Source organism: Mauremys mutica, chromosome 3, assembly GCF_020497125.1.
Source record: "Mauremys mutica isolate MM-2020 ecotype Southern chromosome 3, ASM2049712v1, whole genome shotgun sequence".
Taxonomy (NCBI): Eukaryota; Metazoa; Chordata; order Testudines; family Geoemydidae; genus Mauremys; species Mauremys mutica.
In genome coordinates, this window is record NC_059074.1 from 102,766,540 (window position 1) to 102,782,401 (window position 15,862).

Below are 15,862 nucleotides of genomic sequence, written 5' to 3' on the forward strand. Positions count from 1 at the left end.
TCTTTGCCCCACTGTATTTGTCTACTTGCTTACGAAGTATTCATTCCGAGATTGGTGACGCTAATATGGAAGGATAGGAGAGTGGATGGAAGCCAAGCCTGAGATACTGGCAGGTATCAGACAAGCAAACAAAAGGTAGCAAACAGAAAATATTGATTGGCATTTAACACAGGACTGTAACTCATTAAATCATTGTTAAAGGGCTAGGCTTTTTCACAGAAAAAGTGTTATTCTTTGCCCACATCAGCATCTTGGTTTTATTTTAAAGCCTGTTTCCTCCCTTGTTTTGAACCAATACATTAGTTAGAAAATCCAAGCACAAGAAATTCTGTTAATTACAAAAAAGTTCAAAATTTAAATATTATGGTTATGAAGGCCATATAAAGAAAGAGATAAACAGACATTTTTAAAGTGGAGAAGTATATGTTTTCATTATTGCTCTTAAATGTCAATGAAAACATTGCATATAATAAAAACAGCTGTTGTTTTATTAAAACATTCTTTCCAGTCTTCTAAATCCAAGAAACAACAATACAGGAGAAACAGAGGGAGAAACATACTTGAAACAAACATGAAACTGACCAATCTAGTTTTATTGTCCAAACTGCGTGAAAGGATAAACGTTAAACAGACAGAATGATTGGTGACATAGATTTGTAAGAGATTCTCTTGTCATGGGTCACTTAGTTCACCTATCCATTTTCTTGAATCACAGTGGAATTGATTTTGTGCTTCCGAAGCTATCCATGATCAATGGGTTTTTCAAGTCTCGCCTTGAATATCTCCAGCAACCTTCCTTGCAGCTTGTTCAAACATCCTGGCAATGACTATAAAAGTTTTATGCAAGATTTAACCTTAATATCCTTGCAGCAATTTAAGCTCATTAGTTCTTTCCCCTTTGACTAATGAGAACAATTCCCCTTTTTATTGTATTCCATTAACTAGTCATACAGACAGTAATGCCTATTCAGTCTTCTTTTGTCCATATATACTCTTCTAATCTTTTCTCATGCTGCAGGTATTATTTACCAAACTTTTCAGCATACAGTATTTGCTGTTCTCCTCTGACCACTCTTCAGTTTCTGTTAAAAAGCGATGCCCAAAATTGAACACAGTGTTTCCAGTTGAGGCCTAGACAATGCAGAGTAGAGTGGAATAAGGACCTGGACTGTTACATGTAATGCTCCTATTGCTACAATACCTACAACATTTGTCCTTTTTTTGTAACAGCATCACATTGTTAACTCACTCAGATAATCATCCACTATAAACCCCAGGTCTGTCTTTGTGGCACTTACAGACTAGCCAGGATTTCCCAGTTCCATGGGCCAAATTGTCCCCTCTTACTTTCTGGGGTGAAAGAGACAAAAATCATGGTGGATTCCTGGCCAGGGGACACAAAATGTGGGTCAGCTGCCAATGCAGCATCATTGCACCTGTCCCCAGACACTGGGGATGGCCCTCTGTGGGATGGGAATCTAGGCATGGGAACGGCAGAATGGGGGCCTGCAGACAAGTGCAGTAAGCACACTGGTTAACCCAAGAAACTACCAGGGAGGCCACTGACAAAACAATCTGGCACAAGTCCTCTGCAAGACCACTTTTGGCACTATGGATCTTGCCTTTAGGGAAAGTTTTGGGACTATTGCCAACAAAAGAAGCCCTTCCTGAGTGGTGCTGACAGGAGATGGGAGAGAGTTGCAGGGGGCTGGGAGCCATGGCGCAAGGAAGTAGAGTCTCTGTGTGGTTCCTTTTCTGAGGGTATGTCCACACTGACGGCAAGCTTCTGTGCCATAAGTTATACCACTTTTATTAAAGCGCTGGAATTAAACCACTGTTGCATGTCCACACTGTGCTCCTTGTGATGCTGGAGCGCATCTACATTAGGAGCTCTTGCAACGGCAAAGACAGCAGTGCATTGTGGTAGCTATCTCACTGTGCAACTGGCCACAGAGTGCTTTGGGAAAGGTTTGCAATGCCTCATGGGGCAGGCAAAGCATCACATGATGCAAGTTTCCCAATCCCATTGTTCCATGGGCATCCTACTACATTGCCAGCTGCTTTTCAATTGAAGTGGGGGGTGGGGGTAAGGGCAGAGTGTGTGACAGGGTGTGTGTGTGTATGCAGGGGAAACAGTGTATTTTGGGGGACAGAGAGTGTGTCAGCATGCTGTCTTTAAGTTCAGACAGAAGCAGGAAGCAACCAGTCCTGAGGCAGGGGGAGGAGAAACCCCAACATCAGGCCCTGCCTCCTCCCTGGGCTCTCTGCACATCAATCTCCCTCCCTCCACCACACACACACACACATCCGCCTCTGTGTTCAACAGCATGAGCATTCCACATTAATGGTTTGCTTTGCGTCCCGGAGCAGATCAGCACAGCATGCAACCGGCTGTCAGAAACGGTGCTTTGAACAGGGAGGTGCTCATGTCTCCAGGGCAGCTGAGTTCAAAACAAGGAGCAGAGCGGTCACTTGAGGCATTATGGGACTGCCCCGGAGGCCAATTACAGTGCAGAAAGCAATCAAATGTCTACACTGGCAAAAGGGCGCTGGAGCCTCTGCACAAATAGCCTTATGACTCTTGTCAAGGTGGTATTTTTGCCATGCTGCAACTGAGGAGTTTCTGTGCACAAAGTGGCTTGGCAGCGTGTACACGTCTGCAGTTTGAGCGCAAAAAGCTGCTTTACTGCACAGAAACTTGCCAGTGTAGACAAGCCCTAAGATTAGCACCAATCTCTGCATATTATGGAAATTCTCCTTCTCCCCAGTGGAAACACAATGATGAGAACTGCAAGGTGTTTCATGTATTCTCCACATAAGAGACCGATCTAAGATCAAATCTGGTCATTCCTACATGTCCTATAGGGTCGTTATGATATGAAGCTTGGAGGACCCTTTCTGAAGCAAGAAAGACAGGAACAATGTGCCTGAGGCCAATCTACACAGTGCTCTAAAAAAAACCACCTCCATGAGTGGTGCGGCTCCCAGCGCTGAGGCACTGTTTACACTGGCACTTTACAGCGCTGAACCTTGCTGTGCTCAGGGAGATGTTTTTTTCACCCCCCTGAGCGAGGAAGTTGCAGCGCTGTAAATTGCCAGTGTAGACAAGCCCTAAATAACCTTCAGTTAATATGGTTGTCCCTTTGCTGAGCAGTAGCAGAATTCAGGCCCTTGCAGGTTGGTTTTCTGTGATGCAAAGCCAGGTATTTTCTTAGTGTAGTCTAAACAAACAAGTCCTATTCCCTTGAACAGGGTGGTAACAAATGGAGCAGAGGGAAATCCCTCTTGCAACAAGCTCAGGTCAGGCACCACTGCAGCATCTGGCCTCAGACTCTCTCCAGGTGTCTCACAAATATCTTCTGCTTAACAAACTCTGTCCTCCCTCAGCCCCTACACCTTACACCTGGGAAACCACTGCTCCCAGCTTGCTGACTGAGACCACATACTCTGGAACACAAAGTGAGCTCAGAAAGTTCCAGTGTCCCTATTCTATTCCATAGGTTCTTATGGCATGCTCGTCACCATGGTATCTGACAAAGAGGGATACTCCTACACAATACCCTTAATGACTCTTTGGGAGTGGCTAGTGCACAGCATATTAGCTCTTTTTATGAGCTGGAGGCTTATCCATAAATGGTTCTTAACGTACAAATCACTTGTACCTTTCATCACAACATTGTCATAAAAAAAATTACTAACTCTGATGGCAGATTTACAGAATCTGTTGTGCTGGAATGGTTGCAAATAGGGCAGTAGAAACACAACCTAATCCCTTCCTGATAAAAGGTGTGTTATAGTATCAAAGGAATGTATGCTCCATTAAATTTTGAATAATAGTATGGTTGTGATCCATGCTGATAAATCAAAGTGAAGGTTAACACTTATCAAGAGCTCACACAGCCATACCATCTTTCCACAACTGCATGAGTTTGGAACTGTGTCATGTTAACTTGGAATTTCCTGGCCTGCATCAGAGGCTTTTTGTTGTTTAAACAGGGGAGAGGGGTGTTGCATTTAATTTCCTCATTTTGTTTTGTTAAGAAAAGTAAAATAATCTTTCCCTATAAAATTAACCCAGGAGACCACAGGAGAAGATTTATATTTACAGCTGTCTGAGCTGGGAAGGGAAGAGAGATGCTGAATGGGAAAGAGAAGAAAAGGAAGAAAAAAAGCGTGAAAGAGATATTAGGAATGGTGAACAAGAGGATGATGGGGAAGAAGAAAAGAAGTCAAGAACACAAAAAGCAGGAGGTGGTCAGGAAAGGAACAGGTCATTTTTGTTATAAATCCATGAAAATTTGAATTCCAATATCAGTCAAGTTAGCTTGTATCTCCTGCTCTCAAAACTTTGAGGTAATGAGATAGAGGACAGGAGATAGATGGGGATTGGTCAATTGCTTTATGGAAGGCAGGAATAGAGAATGTAGCCCCCAATGAGGGGATCTGGTATTGAAGCAGGGTAAAAATAGGAAGCCCATTTTCCTCATAGACTTTAAGGTCAAAAGGGACCATTATGATGATCTAGTCTGACCTCCTGCACAATGCAGGCCACAGAATTTCACCCACCCACTCCTGTAACAAACCCCTAGCCTACATCTGGGTTACTGAAGTCCTCAAATCATGGTTTAAAGACCTCAAGGTGCAGAGAATCCTCCAACAAGTGACCTGAAGTAGCTCCTGTCTTAAAAACCTTGCCTTTTGGAAGTTGTGGGTCCCTACCCCATTACATAGTCATTTGTAGTGAAGGTGAGCCCATGCTCAGGTGTGTGGGAATCCTCACTAGCAGCAGCTGAAAAGAAAGAAGGAGGGAGAAAAAGAGGGTAGACAAGGGGCACAGCTGATGAATACACCAGTGCTCTCGTCCTAGTCCCTACAGTGAGTATTTGCCCACATCACCTATCACCTAACCAGTACATGCCTACAGTTTATATATTCCCATTGTTGTTTGTACAATAGAGGCCCCAACCAACCCATTGTGCTGGCGCTGAACAGACACATAGAAAGAGACCATCCCTGCCCTGAAGAGTTTAAAATCTAAACAGACAAGACAAAAGGAGAAAGAAAAGAATCCCCACTTATTAGAAGCTGGAGAACAGAGATATCAAGTCAGTGGTAACCGTGGCTTCTCAGCAGCTCTGAAAATCAGCTCCAGTGGCTGCTGGGAAATTTTAAGTTGGCAACCAAACTTAGAGGATACTTGAAAATGTAACCGACAGGTGACAATATCTGGTCACAAAACAAACAGGAAAAAGAAAGTCTTTCAAAATAAATAAATAAATCTCAGCTGTACCTCTGAATACTTACTTTAAGCATCAATTATTTCAATTAAGCTGTGGCCCTTTTTAGATTTCTCAAAAGGAATCAGATGTTCTATTGTGGTAATACTGTGATTTGGCTTCACTTCCCACAAATCAATATCAAATGCAGAGAAGAAACCTGTTACACAACCCTTTGCAGACTAAAATAGTGGCAGACTCTAATCAGGAGTCTCATTGCAGGAAACAGGCCTTCCTACAACAGGAAGCATAGGAGAAACTACTGGAGACAGCAGTCCACACCAGCCAATTTGCCAAAAAAAAAAAAAGACAAAATGGCTGTATACCGGCAATTCCCGTAGCAGGAAATCTCTGAATTAAGCTCTCAATCTGCAGAGCAATTTAACATGTCATCTGCTTCCTGGCAACTGATATTTGGAATCATTTGTATATTGCTTTTCAACTCTGTCTCATAATCAGTGGCGAGTGCTGTCCTGTGTAGAAGCAAGAAAGCCAAGGTCTTTTCTGAATTCTACCCAGAACAAATATTTCTAACCCATTTTTTTCCTCCGTTTTCATCAGTTTATCATTTCTAATTTTGGGGTTTGACACTCTTATTTCTCCTCTGATTTGGGTCCAGGGCAGATTAAGTCACAACATGGTGCCTGCCAAGGCAAATGGTAATATTAATGAGACAATATAAAAGAACTTGATGGAAGCTAAAAATCACATTCTGCAATGAAGGAGAATAGGAGACTAATGGATTCCCTCTGTGATTTCTGCTTAATGAGAACATGGCAGAGGGCTAGGATAGTTTGATTTTTAAAAAGGTCCTTTTCATTTTTCAAGGTCATGATTTTCAGAAGGGACTAGTAATTTGGGGTGCTTCATTTGAAATACCTTACAGGGACCTGATTTTCAAGGAATCTTAAGTTGGTCAATCAAAAACCGAGGCATCCAAAACCACTAGTTATGTCTGAAATCTTGGCCCGGAGCAATAAACACCACAGGCGGAGACTTGCACTATTGGCAAAAGAGGACAGCTTTTCATGCTCAACATCTGCAATAGTGAGAGATACACTGACCCCATGCTCTGCTACCTCTAGCTGAACTGAGAAGGAGGGTCCAGACCACCAGTCCCAGGAACACTCTCTGATCAATCAAGCATAGCAGGATAGATAAGAAATCAGTCCCAGAGGTTTGGGAGCTTCCAGCCAGCTCCACATACAAAGGAGAGTAAGGAATCCATTAATCCTATGCCACAAAAGAGAAAGCACTGAGATACTCAGTCCCACCCCAAGCAAAGGAAGAAAAGAGGAGCTACTGAGGAGAAACCAAGAGAGGCTTGGCAGGAGTGGTTACAAAGCAGGGTCACCAATTACGAGGTGTTATATGGCCACCTTGGGAATGTCTACACTGTGATAAAAAGCCTCCAGCACCAATCTTAGAGCACGGGTCAGCTGAAAATTATAGGATAGACATTTGAGCTGCAGCCTGGGCTCTGAGACCTTCCCCCCTTATGTTATATCAAAGCCCAGGCTCCAGCCCAAGCCCCAAAAGTATACACTGCAATTTTATAGCCCTGCAGCCCATGAACCTAAGTCAGCTGACCCCAATCCAGTTGTTGCCATGCAGCAGGTCTTTTATTGCATTGTAAACATCCAGTTTGCAACACCCCCTAAGTGGGTGTGTAAAGAGGGGCATTTAGAGTGCAAGGTGCCTCCTCCTGCTCTTGGACAGCCAGCCAGCACCTTAAAGCAACAGCTGAGTCCAGGAGAAGGCATTCCTTTCTAATGGTTTCTACAATATTTTTCACTGTGACTAATTGTTCAGATTGTTTGCAAACTGGTGGTTGTGAGAGTTTGACACTTGCATTCACCCTATGCAATTGCTTGCTCACCCAAGTCCCATGATTTTGTTTCTGTTCATTCCCTAAGCTTTATAAAAGAGAAGTGCCTGAAGAAATATTTGTGGCTTTGAAGGTGAGCTGGTGGTAGAGCATATTGCCAGAGGAAGAAGGAGAGAGAACGGCAAATAAGCATCCCAAGAGAAAAATTTAGGCCATTTAAAATCTATTCCCAGTCTCTTCTGCAAAAGAAAAAGCAGTTTATTTGGCTAGATCCATGGAGCCCAGATTAAAAAAAACTTGGCTCCTTCCTGCCTGAAAGAGGGAGAAAGGCGTAGCCAACTTTATAGTTTCGTCTCATATTCATACAAAGCAATTGAGTTTGTATGCAGAGTTTTGCATCATTCAGGCATGCTCCAGAATTGACTTGGGCACAGATGCCACTGTCCTCACTGTGACTCAAAGAAATCCCTGAAATTCAAGAGATTTGGAGGCAACATCCTACCTTCCAGAGATTGCCAGACCTCCTCAGACATGGTGAATGGTCTGTTGGAAATGACTGAGAAGACAAGATATGTATACAAACGTTATTTTAATCCTACCAAAGGTTTGGGTTTTTTTCAGTGTTTTGGTCAGAAAGCCAGTCCATTTCTTATTTTATCCAATCTGGTTCACCCTTCTCTATAGGGGACACTATTGATATGATAAAAGGGACATGCCAGCCATATTAAATGACAGTCAAGCAAGACAGAAGAGACATTTTATAAGAAAACAGGCTTTCTGCAGAAGAGATTTGCCAAGTTTACAGGAATCATGAGTTGAATTATCCAGTTTGATCATGAACATTGTACATTTTGGTTCAAAGAGATGGTAAACAAAGTTGTACAATCTGCCTGTCTCTGGTTTGTTTTTTTGCTCCTTTGAGTTTCTCTGTTAGAGTGCTATTCTTTGTTTTAGTTACTTGGTTGCGTTTTAATCTTTTCCCCCTCCACAAAGAATCATAGAACCACTTTCTTATAACCATGAACTTTAAACATCTGACCAGAAGTCTGTATTGATCTTCAACTAGTTGTACTTAAGCCAATACTTCTGGAACTAAAGAACTCTATAATCACCTATAATTGCTTGACTCTGCCACTGAAGAAAGGACAACATGAGTGGACCTGAAGAATTAATTGGACTTGTATGTACTCTCAGCATATGTAATAGCTGCTTCCTAAGTAGATGGCCATGAGAGGATCAGGAAGAAGGATTAATGGAGAAGGAGTGATTCAGAATAAAGGAACTAGATGATTCAGTCTATCTAATAGGTCCTGTTTTCCTTTTCTTTGTTTCCTTTTTCTTATGCTTGTCTATTTGTCCCAGAATTAATTGTTGGGATGGCACACAGTTTCATGGAGGAGAATTACTCTAATTAAACTGTGAAAGGATTACAGACTTGTGTTTTTAATTTCTCTCATCAGTTGAAGGAACTGAGTGTTAACATCAAAATCTGCTATGCTCAGAGTACACTAAAAGACTACGCTGCAATCCAACTTTTTATTTATTATAATATGGCCAATACATACATGCATGGCTCTGACCTGTAAAAAGAACAGAGAAGAAGAGGAATTTTCAGAAACAGAGGGAAGGAAAGACACAGGGAGAGATTGAATAGATTGAAATGAGATAATAAAGAGAAAGAAGAGAGGGAAATTGTGGCAAGAAAAGGGGGAACAGAAAAGAGAAAAGGCAAAGGAAATGTAAGAAAAGTAAAAAACCCTTGATTTTGTGATGGTCTGTATTTTGCTGCATTTCTTTGGCAGATATACCACCAGTTCTGTCAATTTTCAGGATAAAGGGTGGTGCAGTAAGAGAAGTTTGTGGTGAACGGATTGGCAGCTCATTGGTCCCAGGCATGGAACTAGTTTAATGTTACTGACAATATACAGCATGTGTGCACACAACTTATTGGGTGTATAGAGTATAAATGGGCCAGGTTCTATTCTATCCATATTGCTGACAGAGGCAGCAGGCATTTTCAAGTACTCACACTAATCTTTAGGGGATGTAGGGTTTCCAGCGACGTACTGATTATCTTCCCCTTCTGGCCATTGTATGTTCATGGTAGAGATGAACCTAAATGAAGACTAGAGAACCAAGCGGCTCTGAACTTTGAGGATCTTGAGATCTGGTTGAGCTTTATAATGGCCCTATAGCTTTATCATAGAGTGACATGATGCAAACTCTGAGGAAGTTCAAAAGTTGATCCAAATCTGAACTTAATATCTTAGAAACATGTCTAATTCAGACGGACAATTTGAAGTAAGCACCAAGTATTCAATAACTCCGTGTGTGTGTGTTATATTAAAGATCTCCCTTAAAACAATTTAGCATAGAAACCACAGTGCAGATGGGCGGATAAAGCTATTGAGTTCAAATACAAGAATGGATTACAATAGGTGAATAGGGAACTGAGGGTGGAATACTTGTGGCACCCACCCTTAATTTCCTTTTAACCTACTGTAGTCAGGCACATATCTATGCAACAAAACTAAATGCAACATCCATGTCCAGATTTACTCATCTGTTAAAAAAAAAAAAGAGAAAACCTCTTTAATATAGTTTCAATGCATTTACTTTACTCCTGTAGACAGTTTTAAAAATTTAGGGACGCTAAAGGCAAAAGAAGAAGGAAACTAACTAAATGATACTAAATATGTACAAATATTAAAATTCACATACACATTATGTTACTCACCCTTAGTATCAAAGCATGTTGCAGCAGAGAGGATCTTAATGGTGATGTCAATATACCTCTACAAATGAGGGCCATGGGGCCTGACTCTGACCAGGTTATTTTTTGAGCAATACAGCCAGCTATTCAAAAGGGTTCATCTCCTCTTGGTCTCAATGACTGCTGCTGAGAGACGAGCTCTTTTGAAAATCTGGCCAATAATGACAGGCACAAATATCAGACACCTGACTCTAAAGAGGCCTTGTTCTTAGGAGCAGGGCACCTAACTGCCATTTGTGTCTTTGAAAATCTCCCTCTACGCTATGAAAATGTAAGGCTTGTCTGCACAGTGTTGGGATTCCCTCTGAGACCTTTTCCATTTGGCTTATCCAGAACCCCTCATCCAGTTCTGGGAGAATACTTCATCTGGTTCTCTGCAATCCAAGAAATCAGTTCAACCCCAGACTCATCACTGTGGTTTCTTTTTTGGCATACAATCAAACTACACTTGAGTTGAACAGGCTCGAGTGTAGCAGGTGGGTACAGGATATAAACACACATCCAATGTACAAAATCATGAATCAGCTTATATACACGTAATACTTGTAATCCTGTTGGTTAATATCTTATATCACACACATTATGATTGGTCTACTAATTTTTGTAACCAGTCCCTGTACAGATCATGAACTGCCCACCAGTTGCAAAGTCTTCTAGTAAGCAAAACTGCAGCTGCAAGCTTATCACACATTACTCTTCTTTAATCTACTAACTACATGTTATTTACAAGGCCACTTGTGAATTTATGCTGTGCCCACTGTTAACCTCATCTTCCTTCTGTTTTCTTTCATTGTTCATGCAAGGCCTACACACAGTGCTTTAGTTTGCACCAGAGTGGTGTAAATTTTAGTCCAGCACTAACTGATGTGGACCCTGCTGGAACACACTGAATGTTCCCTAGTGCGTGTTAAAGGTAGTTCTATTTCAAACAGTTCTACAGTAACATATGCTCGGGAGCTTTTAATGCAGGCCAGCAGGGTCCATGCAGGCCAGTTAGTGCGCAACATGCTGGTGTGCATTAGAATTTACACTACAGCCAGTGCAGACTAAAGCAATGTGTAGATGAGCTCTGAGTTGACTTTAGTAAAGTTAATCCTGACCTACACTGCTATAAATGAAAGGAGACTCTGACACCAGGTCTTCTCAAAATCTTTTTTCCTAGGTTTGCTCTCTTCAACCAACTCTCCCATTATGGAATATTTAAACTGCTTGGCGATTTCAATTTCTTTTAGTTACAGCATTCGCTGTCAGCAGTAACTTTTCTGTGTGTCTGGCTCTCTAGATGCCATATACAAATAGAAAGAATTCTGTGTCACTGGGGTTACAGCTGCCTAATTTATTTTTTCAGCTTTTTTACTTCTTCCTGCTAGGTACGGACCATAGGTCAATGCCCTAGCATGTGTGTTAAGTTTCTCTTCTCCCTGCAGTTCCAGTTCAATTAATGTCCTGATGGTTGAAGGAGAATTTCTAAAGCATTTTCTGCCAAGTCCAGATTTCTAGGTTTAAAATCCGTCCACGGTTCTACTTCTCACTGGAATGTAGTCCCGCTTGTAGGGAGTTACTTTCAAGTAGTCACTGAACACATTCAGTCAGATTTCAAACCAACTCATTCTTCACAGGGTTGAACTTCACTCACACAATTTCTTTTTGAAGCTGCGCCCCTGTGATTTATTAGCTAGGGAGAGGGAGCAGAAGTGAGGAGAAGGCCTGGGGGGAACAGCAACACACCAGTGACTGGGAGGATAGTCTTCCTCTGAGGCAGGCACGTGGAACTGTGTCTTAAGAGCCTCTGTGTTATAATCCCAACTCTGCTACTTGCTTGCTTTGTGGCCTTGACCAAGTTAATGAACCTCTCTTTGCCTCAGTTTCTCCATCTGAAAAATGAAGATAATAATATCCCAACCTCACAGGGGTGCAGAAAAGATGAATTAATATTTGAATGGTGCTTTGATGAAGCAAAGCGCTAAGGGTTATTACTAATGAAGTTTGAATTGTCCCAGGACAATATGAAGAGCAAATACAAAAGTCCGTCCCCTATAGGAATAATGACTGCATGTGCATACAGTGTAGGCGAAGAAGAAAGAGGGGGTACAGTAGCATGAAGAGGAACAGAAAAATAGGGAGGTTTAGAGGGGAAGAAGGGCCTGGAGTGGAGACAAGAGAGAGGGTCAGATGACTAAAGAGAGGCGGGAGGAAAAGACTAGAACAAAGAACAGCTGATTAGATGGGAGAAATGGGGGCTTTGACGGGATGTGTGTGAGAACAAAAATCTCTGTTATGCTATAATATACTGTATGTACTATGCTATATAATAAAGATAGAGGATATATGTCAGCAGCTTCTTGTCCTTACCCCTTGCATAGCACCAAGTAGGAGAGCAGAATGGTAGTGGAGGTCCAGAAGTAGAGCTGGGCAAAATTATTTTGGCAAACAGTTTATTCACCAAAAAATGCAGTTTCTGTCGACACACAGATATTCATGAATTCATGTCATATTCACCAAATCGATCCACCTGAACTGAAAACAATCAAAACGTTTTGGGAATGTTGAAACTGAACATTTCATTTCAATCTAACTCAACATTTTCCTTTTGATTTTCAGCATTTTGACAAGTGCGTGACCCAACCACCGGTTTGTGGGATATTCTGGTGTTGGTCTTTCTGAAATCATTCCCATAAAAGCTGTCCCACTTTTTATAAATAAATTAAATAGTCATTGGAGCAGGGACTTGAGTCTCCTACATCCTAGGTGAGTGCCATTCACAATGAATAGTCATTGGGCCAGGGGAAGAGAGTGAGAATGACTCTGTAGCCAGGTGGTTAGGGCAGACCCCTATTCCCAAACTGTTAAAATATGTTCTTTTAAGGCCATGAGTGAAACTTGGGGGAGTAGGCACATTTTTCTGGACTACTGTCCCCCATCAAAATACATTCTCTTTGGGGTGGGGGTTTAAACCAGGGGAGTGGTTCACATTTGATGGCGTCGCCATACCCATCAAAATGAGCCCTCTTTGGGACTGAGAGTGAAAGTCAGGGGTCATTTGGATAAGCTCCTACTACTCATTGCATTGCCAAGAGTGAAGATGGCACAGAGGTATGTTTTGGGGCAGGTCACATTTTGACATGGCTCTACCTCATCAATCCTGCTATCTTCAGAGAGGAGGATGGGAAACTCTACCTTCCCTCCAACCAAGATTTCTCCTTAGCAGAGGGGAACAGGGGGAAAAGCTGTTTCTCCTTACCACACGGACAGAACCCCAGGCTACCAGTCAGGAATTTCTCTGCATTCTGCCTAGCGTCAAATTCTGGAAGCTGCTGCCAATGACAGAAACAAATTGGCTCCCTTTGCCCCAGTCAGAGCTGTCCCTGGGGTACGGCGAATTGGGGCAACTGCACCAGGCCCCAGCGCAGTCAGTCCCGGATGTGACAGGTCAGTCCCGGAAGTGACAGGTTTATCATTTCCACCCCGGGCCCAGCACCCGCCTCGGGACGGCCCTGGTCCCAGTCTTCATAGCGACATCAGACAGGTGCTGTAAATTACAAAGCTCATTCTTAAAATTTAACCCCCATTTTATTTTATTTTTAAATTACTCCTATTGGGATTTAACAATCGAAGCTTTACACAATTCTCTGTAGCTTTTACAGCAGGGAGAGAAATACTTTATGGAGGATGACTGAAATCCGGATTGCTACAGAGCTTCTAATGTTTTCCCTCTAAGCCTCAGTGAAGATACTATACTTTGGAAGTTGCAGTTTACAAAGGCATAGTGTGCCTGCTGAGTAAGAAATTAGTCTGACAGTCATGGTGGAAATTACAACACATAGGGATGCCATCGTGGCTGGAACTGAAGTTGGTTATGCAATAGCTACTCGGTGAGGAGAGTTCAGGGCACAGCAAGCTTTAACTCTCCTTGACTTTGTGAGGCAAAGTCTGACACAGCATGCTATTGTAACCTCACAGTTTTCTGTTTAATTTCCTTTGCTCCTTATATCAAATTTTCCACTCCCTACAGAACAATAAGATTTGTTATGCTGGGACGCACCAACCACAATTTTTTTTCCTCTCTGTAACTAAATAATAAAACTCACTCATTTTGTTTAGGAAGATACTGCAAAATCACTCTGAAATCTGTGGTGTAAGTGTCCTATTCATTTGAATGGGACTTTGGATATTAAAAAATAGAAAATAAAAGGTAAGTGGAACAAGAATGCACTGTGAACATGATGCCCACAATATTCACAAAGCTATGATCTTATTCAAGATGCAGCAGTGTCTTGCAGTGTCTTTTAAACACAATATATCCCTCTTTTATAGAAGAGAAATATTTCCATGCAATGACCAATGGGCCAAATGTTCAGCTGGTGTAAACTGGCATAGCTCCTGCTGCCATAGAGGTCTGAATACTACAGAGGTTTGAAAAACTGACTAAATCACTTTATACCTCACTTGCAATTTGGCAGATGATCCCACTGAGCCATTTATAGGTTTTTCTCTGTGTTCCTCCTCCGGAAAGAGAGAAAGAGGGAGTGTTCTTGCAATGAAACTTCTCACTGCACCCCAGCTCCAGAAGTATCCTTCTAACCCCAAAACCCAATAAATTGCCTATTGAGACCTAGCTGATAGCCCAAAGCCATAGAAGACGCCCTAACTGTGTTTGCAAGAAGATCAGTTCCATAGCAGAGGGAATACATGTGAATAATGCTTCGTTCAGACTATTCTTAGTAACCTATTTGAGAATATTCTTCGAGGGACAATACTTCCCAGTCAGGGCTTGAGCTAATACCAGTTGAAATTAAAAGAAGTCCTTTCACTGACTTCGGCGGGCAATGGATCAAGCCCTAAAACCACAATCAAGAGTCTGACAGACAAAGTATTTGATGTATCCAGGGGCCCCTCAAAGCTTCTTTATTTGGAACATGTATCTCATATTATTATTTAATAAAAACTTGATTCTGTGCACAGGTGCTGATTTATTGCGGCAATCTTTCAGATTGCCTGTCCCTTATTTTAGACTTTCTTTTTTAAAAAAATAGTTGTTTATGCGCTTCAGCTTGCTACTCAAAAATGTCAATTCTTTCGTTTCGGAATGATACTTATTTAATCTCTGTTTAGCAGCTTCTCCTTGTAAAAAATATAAAAATCAGTCACAACAAACCTATGAGGGAGCAGTGAATTCACATATTAAATGAAAAGTTTAACCATATCCAGTGTGTTATAAGTCTGCTTGAACCTCTAGAGTGCTATCAAACATTGCAAACGACATTATACTTTTGTGGCTATTTATAGCCACCCAAGCCCATCATTTGCCTCTTGGAGTTTGGGATTTCTCTTTCAATTGTAAGCAGAGCTTCCTCTCTGGTTTTGTTTATGTGTCTGTCTGTCAGCCCAGCGCCAGTGGCTGTCTCTGCTTTGCTGCTGCTGCTCCCTCATCCTGTTTATAGGTCAGTGAAGATTGCCATTGATGCAGCATTACTGACCAGACCCTCCCACAACACTGCAGGATGTTTTAGTGACATTAACATGAGCAGCCTTTTCAGAGCCTAACATCCATCCCTCCTGCTGGTTCTCCTATTTCCTATACAAAAGTCTAATTTGGTTTCCTTGTAGGCCCAAATTTGCTGTCCCCTTTGTAAAAACACAGCCGCTACTTGCCCACCATTCCATCCAGTTCAAAAGGCACCAACACACAACTGAATATTTTAGAAACTCTCCTATCAGCTATATCCAAAGTGCATGAAGCTTTGTAATGAACAATACCCTTGCCAGTCACAGAACTGTAAGAAAGGGTATACTTAGGCTGAGTGGTGGCGTCACATGGATGACAGTGAAGGCATATCTTGGCCCATATTGTTCTAGTCACACAATACATGAGCGTTTCCCAGTGACTGGCTTCCCCCAGGGTAGAGTGAATTTTATCATCAAGCATGATGGGCTGGATCCTGCAAGTGCTGAACTCCCCATTTACTACAATGAAAACTGAAGAGA

General features: G+C 42.0%; 2 long non-coding RNA genes across 2 annotated transcripts; one reads left to right on the forward strand and one right to left on the reverse strand.

The window, feature by feature from the left end:
• Positions 1–467: 467 nt before the first annotated feature.
• On the reverse strand, positions 468–3,436 carry LOC123367610. The gene is made up of 2 exons (XR_006578557.1): positions 2,965–3,436; positions 468–1,131 (listed from the first exon to the last, which is right to left on the reverse strand). It is a non-coding gene; the product is annotated as an uncharacterized LOC123367610 (long non-coding RNA).
• A 151-nt stretch (positions 3,437–3,587) lies between these two features.
• Positions 3,588–5,165, forward strand: LOC123367609. Its single transcript, XR_006578556.1, has 3 exons — positions 3,588–3,786; positions 4,079–4,270; positions 4,957–5,165. It is a non-coding gene; the product is annotated as an uncharacterized LOC123367609 (long non-coding RNA).
• Positions 5,166–15,862: the final 10,697 nt, after the last annotated feature.